This window comes from Oncorhynchus gorbuscha, linkage group LG09, assembly GCF_021184085.1.
Source record: "Oncorhynchus gorbuscha isolate QuinsamMale2020 ecotype Even-year linkage group LG09, OgorEven_v1.0, whole genome shotgun sequence".
Taxonomy (NCBI): Eukaryota; Metazoa; Chordata; class Actinopteri; order Salmoniformes; family Salmonidae; genus Oncorhynchus; species Oncorhynchus gorbuscha.
This window is the reverse complement of record NC_060181.1, coordinates 29,049,048-29,061,095: the sequence shown is the minus strand read 5'-3', so window position 1 is coordinate 29,061,095 and position 12,048 is coordinate 29,049,048.

Sequence of the window (12,048 nt, the reverse complement as noted above, 5' to 3'; positions counted from 1 at the left end):
GAGAGAGAAAGATTAACAGAGAGCGAGAGAAAGATTAACAGAGAGCGAGAGAGTGAGAGAGAGATTAACAGAGAGAGCGTGAGAGATAAACAGAGAAAGCGAGAGAGAGATTAACAGAGAGAGCGAGAGAGAGTGCGAGAAAGATTAACAGAGAGCGAGAGAGATTAACAGAGAGATCGAGAGAGAGATTAACAGAGAGCGAGAGCGAGATTAACAGAGAGAGTGAGAGAGAGATTAACAGAGAGAGAGAGAGAGGAGAGAAAGATTAACAGAGAGCGAGAGAGATTAACAGAGAGAGCGAGAGAGATTAACAGAGAGAGTGAGAGAGAGATTAACAGAGAGAGTGAGAGAGTAACAGAGCGAGAGAAGGATTAACAGAGAGAGAGAGAGAGAGAGAGATTAACAGAGAGAGAGATTAACAGAGAGCGAGAGAGATTATCAAAGAGAGTGTGAGAGAGATTAACAGAGATAAACAGAAAGAGCGAGAGAGAGATTAACAGAAAGAGTGAGAGAGAAAAGATTAACAGAGGGAGAGAGATTAACAGAGAGCGAGAGAGAGTGAGAGAAAGATTAACAGAGAGCGAGAGAGATTAACAGAGAGAGCGAGAGAGAGAGATTAACAGAGAGAGAGCATGAGAGATTAACAGAGATAGAGAGAGAGATTAACAGAGAGCGTGAGAGAGATAAACAGAGAGCAAGAGAGAGATTAACAGAGAGCGCGAGAGAGATTAACAGAGAGCAAGAGAGAGATTAACAGAGAGCGCGAGAGAGAGATTAACAGAGAGAGCAAGAGAGAGATTAACAGAGAGAGCGAGAGAGAGATTAACAGAGAGAGAGATTAACAGAGAGCGAGAGAGAGATTATCAAAGAGAGTGTGAGAGAGATTAACAGAGATAAACAGAAAGAGCGAGAGAGAGATTAACAGAGAGAGCGAGAGAGAGATTAACAGAAAGAGTGAGAGAGAAAGATTAACAGAGGGAGAGAGGTTAACAGAGAGCGAGAGAGAGTGAGAGAAAGATTAACAGAGAGCGAGAGAGATTAACAGAGAGAGCGAGAGAGAGATTAACAGAGAGAGCATGAGAGATTAACAGAGAGAGCGAGAGAGAGAGATTAACAGAGAGCGAGAGAGAGATTAACAGAGATAGAGAGAGAGATTAACAGAGAGCGTGAGAGAGATAAACAGAGAGCAAGAGAGAGATTAACAGAGAGCGCAAGAGAGATTAACAGAGAGCAAGAGAGAGATTAACAGAGAGAGCGAGAGAGAGATTAACAGAGAGAGCGAGAGAGAGATTAACAGAGAGAGCGAGAGAGAGATTAACAGAGAGAGCAAGAGAGAGATTAACAGAGAGAGCGAGAGAGAGATTAACAGAGAGAGCGAGAGAGAGATTAACAGAGAGCGAGTGAGAGATTAACAGAGAGCGAGTGAGAGATTAACAGAGAGCGAGTGAGAGATTAACAGAGAGCGAGTGAGAGATTAACAGAGAGCGAGTGAGAGATTAACAGAGAGCGAGTGAGAGATTAACAGAGAGAGCGAGAGAGATTAACAGAGAGTGGGAGAGATTAACAAAGAGAGCGAGAGAGAGATAAACAGAGAGAGCGTGAGAGAGAATAACAGAGAGAGCGAGAGAGAGATTAACAGAGAGAGCGAGAGAGAGATTAACAGAGAGCGAGTGAGAGATTAACAGAGAGCGAGTGAGAGATTAACAGAGAGCGAGTGAGAGATTAACAGAGAGCGAGTGAGAGATTAACAGAGAGCGAGTGAGAGATTAACAGAGAGAGCGAGTGAGAGATTAACAGAGAGAGCGAGTGAGAGATTAACAGAGAGAGCGAGAGAGATTAACAGAGAGAGCGAGAGAGATAAACAGAGAAAGCGAGAGAGAGATTAACAGATAGAGCGAGAGAGTGAGAGAAAGATAAACAGAGAGCAGAGAGATTAACAGAGAGCAAGAGAGAGATTAACAGAGAGAGCAAGAGAGAGATTAACAGAGAGAGCAAGAGAGAGATTAACAGAGAGAGTGAGAGAGAGCGAGATTAACAGAGAACGAGAGAGAGATTAACAGAGAGAGCGAGAGAGAGTAACAGAGAGCGTGAGAAAGATTAACAGAGAGAGCGAGAGAGATTAACAGAATGAGCGTGAGAGAGTGAGAGATTAACAGAGAGCGAGAAGGAGAGAGAGATTAACAGAGAGAGAGATTAATGGAGAGAGCAAGAGAGATGAACAGAGAGAGAGAGAGAGAGAAAGATTAACAGAGAGCGAGAGAAAGATTAACAGAGAGCGAGAGAGTGAGAGAGAGATTAACAGAGAGAGCGTGAGAGAGATAAACAGAGAAAGCGAGAGAGATTAACAGAGAGAGCGAGAGAGAGTGCGAGAAAGATTAACAGAGAGCGAGAGAGATTAACAGAGAGATCGAGAGAGAGATTAACAGAGAGCGAGAGCGAGATTAACAGAGAGAGTGAGAGAGAGATTAACAGAGAGAGAGAGAGAGAGAGAGTGAGAGAAAGATTAACAGAGAGCGAGAGAGATTAACAGAGAGAGCGAGAGAGAGATTAACAGAGAGAGTGAGAGAGAGATTAACAGAGAGAGTGAGAGAGTAACAGAGCGAGAGAAGGATTAACAGAGAGAGAGAGAGAGAGAGATTAACAGAGAGAGAGATTAACAGAGAGCGAGAGAGAGATTATCAAAGAGAGTGTGAGAGAGATTAACAGAGATAAACAGAAAGAGCGAGAGAGAGATTAACAGAGAGAGCGAGAGAGAGATTAACAGAAAGAGTGAGAGAGAAAGATTAACAGAGGGAGAGAGATTAACAGAGAGCGAGAGAGAGTGAGAGAAAGATTAACAGAGAGCGAGAGAGATTAACAGAGAGAGCGAGAGAGAGAGATTAACAGAGAGAGAGCATGAGAGATTAACAGAGATAGAGAGAGAGATTAACAGAGAGCGTGAGAGAGATAAACAGAGAGCAAGAGAGAGATTAACAGAGAGCAAGAGAGAGATTAACAGAGAGCGCGAGAGAGATTAACAGAGAGCAAGAGAGAGATTAACAGAGAGAGCGAGAGAGAGATTAACAGAGAGAGCAAGAGAGAGATTAACAGAGAGATTAACAGAGAGAGCATGAGAGAGATTAACAGAGAGAGCGAGTGAGAGATTAACAGAGAGCGAGTGAGAGATTAACAGAGAGTGAGTGAGAGATTAACAGAGAGCGAGTGAGAGATTAACAGAGAGCGAGTGAGAGATTAACAGAGAGCGAGTGAGAGATTAACAGAGAGAGCGAGAGAGATTAACAAAGAGAGCGAGAGAGAGATAAACAGAGAAAGCGAGAGAGAGATTAACAGAGAGAGCGTGAGAGAGATTAACAGAGAGAGCGAGAGAGAGATTAACAGAGAGCGAGTGAGAGATTAACAGAGCGAGTGAGAGATTAACAGAGAGCGAGTGAGAGATTAACAGAGAGCGAGTGAGATATTAACAGAGAGAGCGAGAGAGATTAACAGAGACCGGGAGAGATTAACAGAGAGCGAGTGAGAGATTAACAGAGAGAGCGAGAGAGATTAACAGAGAGCGGGAGAGATTAACAGAGAGAGCGAGAGAGAGATAAACAGAGAAAGCGAGAGAGAGATTAACAGAGAGAGCGAGAGAGAGTGAGAGAAAGATTAACAGAGAGCGAGAGAGATTAACAGAGAGAGCGAGAGAGAGAGTGAGAGAAAGATTAACAGAGAGCGAGAGAGATTAACAGAGAGCAAGAGAGAGATTAACAGAGAGAGCAAGAGAGAGATTAACAGAGAGAGTGAGAGAGAGCGAGATTAACAGAGAACGAGAGAGAGATTAACAGAGAGAGCGAGAGAGATTAACAGAGAGCGTGAGAAAGATTAACAGAGAGAGCAAGAGAGATTAACAGAATGAGCGTGAGAGAGTGAGAGATTAACAGAGAGAGAGAAGGAGAGAGAGATTAACAGAGAGCGAGAGTGAGATTAACAGAGAGCGAGAGAGTGAGAGAGAGATTAACAGAGAGCAAGAGAGAGATTAACAGAGAGAGCGTGAGAGAGATAAACAGAGAAAGCGAGAGAGAGATTAACAGAGAGAGCGAGAGAGAGAGAGAAAGATTAACAGAGAGCGAGAGAGATTAACAGAGAGATCGAGAGAGATTAACAGAGAGAGCGAGAGCGAGATTAACAGAGAGAGTGAGAGAGAGATTAACAGAGAGAGAGAGAGAGAGTGAGAGAAAGATTAACAGAGAGCGAGAGAGATTAACAGAGAGAGCGAGAGAGAGATTAACAGAGAGAGTGAGAGAGTAACAGAGCGAGAGAAGGATTAACAGAGAGAGAGAGAGAGAGATTAACAGAGAGAGAGATTAACAGAGAGCGAGATTAACAGAGAGCGAGAGAGTGAGAGAGAGATTAACAGAGAGAGTTAGAGAGAGATTAACAGAGAGCAAGAGAGAGATATTAACAGAGAGAGCGTGAGAGAGATAAACAGAGAAAGCGAGAGAGAGATTAACAGAGAGAGCGAGAGAGAGTGAGAGAAAGATTAACAGAGAGCGAGAGAGATTAACAGAGAGATCGAGAGAGAGATTAACAGAGAGAGCGAGAGCGAGATTAACAGAGAGAGTGAGAGAGAGATTAACAGAGAGAGAGAGAGAGAGAGTGAGAGAAAGATTAACAGAGAGCGAGAGAGATTAACAGAGAGAGCGAGAGAGAGATTAACAGAGATAGAGAGAGAGATTAACAGAGAGCGTGAGAGAGATAAACAGAGAGCAAGAGAGAGATTAACAGAGAGCGCGAGAGAGATTAACAGAGAGCAAGAGAGAGATTAACAGAGAGAGCGAGAGAGAGATTAACAGAGAGAGCGAGAGAGAGATTAACAGAGAGAGCGAGAGAGAGATTAACAGAGAGAGCAAGAGAGAGATTAACAGAGAGAGCGAGAGAGAGATTAACAGAGAGAGCGAGAGAGAGATTAACAGAGAGCGAGTGAGAGATTAACAGAGAGCGAGTGAGAGATTAACAGAGAGCGAGTGAGAGATTAACAGAGAGCGAGTGAGAGATTAACAGAGAGCGAGTGAGAGATTAACAGAGAGCGAGTGAGAGATTAACAGAGAGCGAGTGAGAGATTAACAGAGAGAGCGAGAGAGATTAACAGAGAGTGGGAGAGATTAACAAAGAGAGCGAGAGAGAGATAAACAGAGAGAGCGTGAGAGAGAATAACAGAGAGAGCGAGAGAGAGATTAACAGAGAGAGCGAGAGAGAGATTAACAGAGAGCGAGTGAGAGATTAACAGAGAGCGAGTGAGAGATTAACAGAGAGCGAGTGAGAGATTAACAGAGAGCGAGTGAGAGATTAACAGAGAGAGCGAGTGAGAGATTAACAGAGAGAGCGAGTGAGAGATTAACAGAGAGAGCGAGAGAGATAAACAGAGAAAGCGAGAGAGAGATTAACAGATAGAGCGAGAGAGTGAGAGAAAGATAAACAGAGAGCAGAGAGATTAACAGAGAGCAAGAGAGAGATTAACAGAGAGAGCAAGAGAGAGATTAACAGAGAGAGCAAGAGAGAGATTAACAGAGAGAGTGAGAGAGAGCGAGATTAACAGAGAACGAGAGAGAGATTAACAGAGAGAGCGAGAGAGAGTAACAGAGAGCGTGAGAAAGATTAACAGAGAGAGCGAGAGAGATTAACAGAATGAGCGTGAGAGAGTGAGAGATTAACAGAGAGCGAGAAGGAGAGAGATTAACAGAGAGAGAGATTAATGGAGAGAGCAAGAGAGATGAACAGAGAGAGAGAGAGAGAAAGATTAACAGAGAGCGAGAGAAAGATTAACAGAGAGCGAGAGAGTGAGAGAGAGATTAACAGAGAGAGCGTGAGAGAGATAAACAGAGAAAGCGAGAGAGATTAACAGAGAGAGCGAGAGAGAGTGCGAGAAAGATTAACAGAGAGCGAGAGAGATTAACAGAGAGATCGAGAGAGAGATTAACAGAGAGCGAGAGCGAGATTAACAGAGAGAGTGAGAGAGAGATTAACAGAGAGAGAGAGAGAGAGAGAGTGAGAGAAAGATTAACAGAGAGCGAGAGAGATTAACAGAGAGAGCGAGAGAGAGATTAACAGAGAGAGTGAGAGAGAGATTAACAGAGAGAGTGAGAGAGTAACAGAGCGAGAGAAGGATTAACAGAGAGAGAGAGAGATTAACAGAGAGAGAGATTAACAGAGAGCGAGAGAGATTATCAAAGAGAGTGTGAGAGAGATTAACAGAGATAAACAGAAAGAGCGAGAGAGAGATTAACAGAGAGAGCGAGAGAGAGATTAACAGAAAGAGTGAGAGAGAAAGATTAACAGAGGGAGAGAGATTAACAGAGAGCGAGAGAGAGTGAGAGAAAGATTAACAGAGAGCGAGAGAGATTAACAGAGAGAGCGAGAGAGAGAGATTAACAGAGAGAGAGCATGAGAGATTAACAGAGATAGAGAGAGAGATTAACAGAGAGCGTGAGAGAGATAAACAGAGAGCAAGAGAGAGATTAACAGAGAGCAAGAGAGAGATTAACAGAGAGCGCGAGAGAGATTAACAGAGAGCAAGAGAGAGATTAACAGAGAGAGCGAGAGAGAGATTAACAGAGAGAGCAAGAGAGAGATTAACAGAGAGATTAACAGAGAGAGCATGAGAGAGATTAACAGAGAGAGCGAGTGAGAGATTAACAGAGAGCGAGTGAGAGATTAACAGAGAGTGAGTGAGAGATTAACAGAGAGCGAGTGAGAGATTAACAGAGAGCGAGTGAGAGATTAACAGAGAGAGCGAGAGAGATTAACAAAGAGAGCGAGAGAGAGATAAACAGAGAAAGCGAGAGAGAGATTAACAGAGAGAGCGTGAGAGAGATTAACAGAGAGAGCGAGAGAGAGATTAACAGAGAGCGAGTGAGAGATTAACAGAGCGAGTGAGAGATTAACAGAGAGCGAGTGAGAGATTAACAGAGAGCGAGTGAGATATTAACAGAGAGAGCGAGAGAGATTAACAGAGACCGGGAGAGATTAACAGAGAGCGAGTGAGAGATTAACAGAGAGAGCGAGAGAGATTAACAGAGAGCGGGAGAGATTAACAGAGAGAGCGAGAGAGAGATAAACAGAGAAAGCGAGAGAGAGATAAACAGAGAAAGCGAGAGAGAGATTAACAGAGAGAGCGAGAGAGAGTGAGAGAAAGATTAACAGAGAGCGAGAGAGATTAACAGAGAGAGCGAGAGAGAGAGTGAGAGAAAGATTAACAGAGCGAGAGAGATTAACAGAGAGCAAGAGAGAGATTAACAGAGAGAGCAAGAGAGAGATTAACAGAGAGAGTGAGAGAGAGCGAGATTAACAGAGAACGAGAGAGAGATTAACAGAGAGAGCGAGAGAGATTAACAGAGAGCGTGAGAAAGATTAACAGAGAGAGCAAGAGAGATTAACAGAATGAGCGTGAGAGAGTGAGAGATTAACAGAGAGAGAGAAGGAGAGAGAGATTAACAGAGAGCGAGAGTGAGATTAACAGAGAGCGAGAGAGTGAGAGAGAGATTAACAGAGAGCAAGAGAGAGATATTAACAGAGAGAGCGTGAGAGAGATAAACAGAGAAAGCGAGAGAGAGATTAACAGAGAGAGCGAGAGAGAGTGAGAGAAAGATTAACAGAGAGCGAGAGAGATTAACAGAGAGATCGAGAGAGAGATTAACAGAGAGAGCGAGAGCGAGATTAACAGAGAGAGTGAGAGAGAGATTAACAGAGAGAGAGAGAGAGAGTGAGAGAAAGATTAACAGAGAGCGAGAGAGATTAACAGAGAGAGCGAGAGAGAGATTAACAGAGAGAGTGAGAGAGTAACAGAGCGAGAGAAGGATTAACAGAGAGAGAGAGAGAGAGAGAGAGATTAACAGAGAGAGAGATTAACAGAGAGCGAGATTAACAGAGAGCGAGAGAGTGAGAGAGAGATTAACAGAGAGAGTTAGAGAGAGATTAACAGAGAGCAAGAGAGAGATATTAACAGAGAGAGCGTGAGAGAGATAAACAGAGAAAGCGAGAGAGAGATTAACAGAGAGAGCGAGAGAGAGTGAGAGAAAGATTAACAGAGAGCGAGAGAGATTAACAGAGAGATCGAGAGAGAGATTAACAGAGAGAGCGAGAGCGAGATTAACAGAGAGAGTGAGAGAGAGATTAACAGAGAGAGAGAGAGAGAGTGAGAGAAAGATTAACAGAGAGCGAGAGAGATTAACAGAGAGAGCGAGAGAGAGATTAACAGAGAGAGTGAGAGAGTAACAGAGCGAGAGAAGGATTAACAGAGAGAGAGAGAGAGAGAGAGAGATTAACAGAGAGAGAGATTAACAGAGAGCGAGATTAACAGAGAGCGAGAGAGTGAGAGAGAGATTAACAGAGAGAGTTAGAGAGAGATTAACAGAGAGCAAGAGAGAGATATTAACAGAGAGAGCGTGAGAGAGATAAACAGAGAAAGCGAGAGAGAGATTAACAGAGAGAGCGAGAGAGAGTGAGAGAAAGATTAACAGAGAGCGAGAGAGATTAACAGAGAGATCGAGAGAGAGATTAACAGAGAGAGCGAGAGCGAGATTAACAGAGAGAGTGAGAGAGAGATTAACAGAGAGAGAGAGAGAGAGAGTGAGAGAAAGATTAACAGAGAGCGAGAGAGATTAACAGAGAGAGCGAGAGAGAGATTAACAGAGAGAGTGAGAGAGAGATTAACAGAGAGAGTGAGAGAGAGATTAACAGAGAGAGTGAGAGAGTAACAGAGCGAGAGAAGGATTAACAGAGAGAGAGAGAGAGAGAGAGATTAACAGAGAGAGAGATTAACAGAGAGCGAGAGAGAGATTATCAAAGAGAGTGTGAGAGAGATTAACAGAGATAAACAGAAAGAGCGAGAGAGAGATTAACAGAGAGCGAGAGAGAGATTAACAGAGAGAGCATGAGAGATTAACAGAGAGAGCGAGAGAGAGAGATTAACAGAGAGCGAGAGAGAGAGATTAACAGAGATAGAGAGAGAGATTAACAGAGAGCGTGAGAGAGATAAACAGAGAGCAAGAGAGAGATTAACAGAGAGAGCGAGAGAGAGATTAAAAGAGAGAGCATGAGAGAGATTAACAGAGAGAGCAAGAGAGAAGAGAGAGATTGACAGAGAGCGAGAGAGAGATTAACAGAGAGAGCGAGAGAGAGATTAACAGAGAGCATGAGAGAGATTAACAGAGAGAGCAAGAGAGAGTGAGAGAGATTGACAGAGAGCGAGAGAGAGATTAACAGAGAGCGGGAGAGATTAACAGAATGAGCGTGAGAGAGTGAGATTAACAGAGAGCGAGAGTGAGATTAACAGAGAGCGAGAGAGATTAACAGAGAGCGAGATTAACAGAGAGTGAGAGAGAGATTAACAGAGAGCGAGAGAGAGATTAACAGAGAGATCGAGAGAGAGATTAACAGAGAGAGCGAGAGCGAGATTAACAGAGAGAGTGAGAGAGAGATTAACAGAGAGAGAGAGAGAGAGTGAGAGAAAGATTAACAGAGAGCGAGAGAGATTAACAGAGAGAGCGAGAGAGAGATTAACAGAGAGAGTGAGAGAGTAACAGAGCGAGAGAAGGATTAACAGAGAGAGAGAGAGAGAGAGAGAGATTAACAGAGAGAGAGATTAACAGAGAGCGAGATTAACAGAGAGCGAGAGAGTGAGAGAGAGATTAACAGAGAGAGTTAGAGAGAGATTAACAGAGAGCAAGAGAGAGATATTAACAGAGAGAGCGTGAGAGAGATAAACAGAGAAAGCGAGAGAGAGATTAACAGAGAGAGCGAGAGAGAGTGAGAGAAAGATTAACAGAGAGCGAGAGAGATTAACAGAGAGATCGAGAGAGAGATTAACAGAGAGAGCGAGAGCGAGATTAACAGAGAGAGTGAGAGAGATTAACAGAGAGAGAGAGAGAGAGAGTGAGAGAAAGATTAACAGAGAGCGAGAGATTAACAGAGAGAGCGAGAGAGAGATTAACAGAGAGAGTGAGAGAGAGATTAACAGAGAGAGTGAGAGAGAGATTAACAGAGAGAGTGAGAGAGTAACAGAGCGAGAGAAGGATTAACAGAGAGAGAGAGAGAGAGAGAGATTAACAGAGAGAGAGATTAACAGAGAGCGAGAGAGAGATTATCAAAGAGAGTGTGAGAGAGATTAACAGAGATAAACAGAAAGAGCGAGAGAGAGATTAACAGAGAGCGAGAGAGAGATTAACAGAGAGAGCATGAGAGATTAACAGAGAGAGCGAGAGAGAGAGATTAACAGAGAGCGAGAGAGAGAGATTAACAGAGATAGAGAGAGAGATTAACAGAGAGCGTGAGAGAGATAAACAGAGAGCAAGAGAGAGATTAACAGAGAGAGCGAGAGAGAGATTAAAAGAGAGAGCATGAGAGAGATTAACAGAGAGAGCAAGAGAGAAGAGAGAGATTGACAGAGAGCGAGAGAGAGATTAACAGAGAGAGCGAGAGAGAGATTAACAGAGAGCATGAGAGAGATTAACAGAGAGAGCAAGAGAGAGTGAGAGAGATTGACAGAGAGCGAGAGAGAGATTAACAGAGAGCGGGAGAGATTAACAGAATGAGCGTGAGAGAGTGAGATTAACAGAGAGCGAGAGTGAGATTAACAGAGAGCGAGAGAGATTAACAGAGAGCGAGATTAACAGAGAGTGAGAGAGAGATTAACAGAGAGCGAGAGAGAGATTAACAGAGAGAGAGCGAGAGAAAGATTAACAGAGAGCGAGAGAGTGAGAGAGAGATTAACAGAGAGAGTTCGAGAGAGATTAACAGAGAGCAAGAGAGTGAGAGAGAGATTAACAGAGAGAGTTCGAGAGAGATTAACAGAGAGCAAGAGAGAGATATTAATTTAGAGAGCGTGAGAGAGATAAACAGAGAAAGCGAGAGAGAGATTAACAGAGAGAGCGAGAGAGAGCGAGAGAAAGATTAACAGAGAGCGAGAGAGATTAACAGAGAGAGCGAGATAGATATTAACAGAGAGAGCGAGAGAGATATTAACAGAGAGAGCGAGAGAGAGATTAACAGAGAGATCGAGAGACATATTAACAGAGAGAGCGAGAGAGAGATTAACAGAGAGAGGGAGAGATTAACAGAGCGAGAGAAAGATTAACAGAGAGTGAGAGAGAGATTAACAGAGAGCGAGTGAGAGATTAACAGAGAGAGCGAGAGATTAACAGAGAGAGCATGAGAGAGATTAACAGAGAGAGCATGAGAGACATTAACAGAGAGAGCGAGAGAGATTAACAGAGAGAGTGAGAGAGAGATTGACAGAGAGCGAAAGAGAAATTAACAGAGAGCGAGAGAGAGATTAACAGAGAGAGAGTGAGAGATTAACAGAGAGCGTGAGAGAGATTAACAGAGAGCAAGAGAGAGATTAACAGAGCGTGAGAGAGAGAGAGAGAGATAAACAGAGAGAGCGAGAGAGGTTAACAGAAAAAAGAGTGAAAGAGAGATTAACAGAGAGCGAGAGAGAGATTAACAGAGAGTGAGAGAGATTAACAGAGCGAGAGTGAGAGAGAGATTAACAGAGAGTGAGAGAGATTAACAGAGAGCGAGAGAGAGATTAACAGAGAGAGTGAGAGATTAACAGAGAGCGTGAGAGAGATTAACAGAGAGCAAGAGAGAGATTAACAGAGCGTGAGAGAGAGATAGAGAGATTAACAGAGAGAGCGAGAGAGTGAGAGAGGTTAACAGAAAAAGAGTGAAAGAGAGATTAACAGAGAGCGAGAGAGAGATTAACAGAGAGTGAGAGAGATTAACAGAGAGAGAGTGAGAGAGATTAACAGAGAGTGAGAGAGATTAACAGAGAGCGAGAGAGAGATTAACAGATAGTGAGAGAGAGATTAACAGAGAGCGAGAGAGAGATTAACAGAGAGCGAGAGAGAGATTAATTATTTATGGCTGGGGGGCAGTATTGAGTCGCTTGGATGAATAAGGTGCATAAAGTAAACAGGCCTGCTCCTCAGTCTCCGTTTCCAATATTTGCATTTTATTTGTAGTATTGGATAGAGAACACTCTAAAGTTTCTAAAACTGTTTGAATGATGTC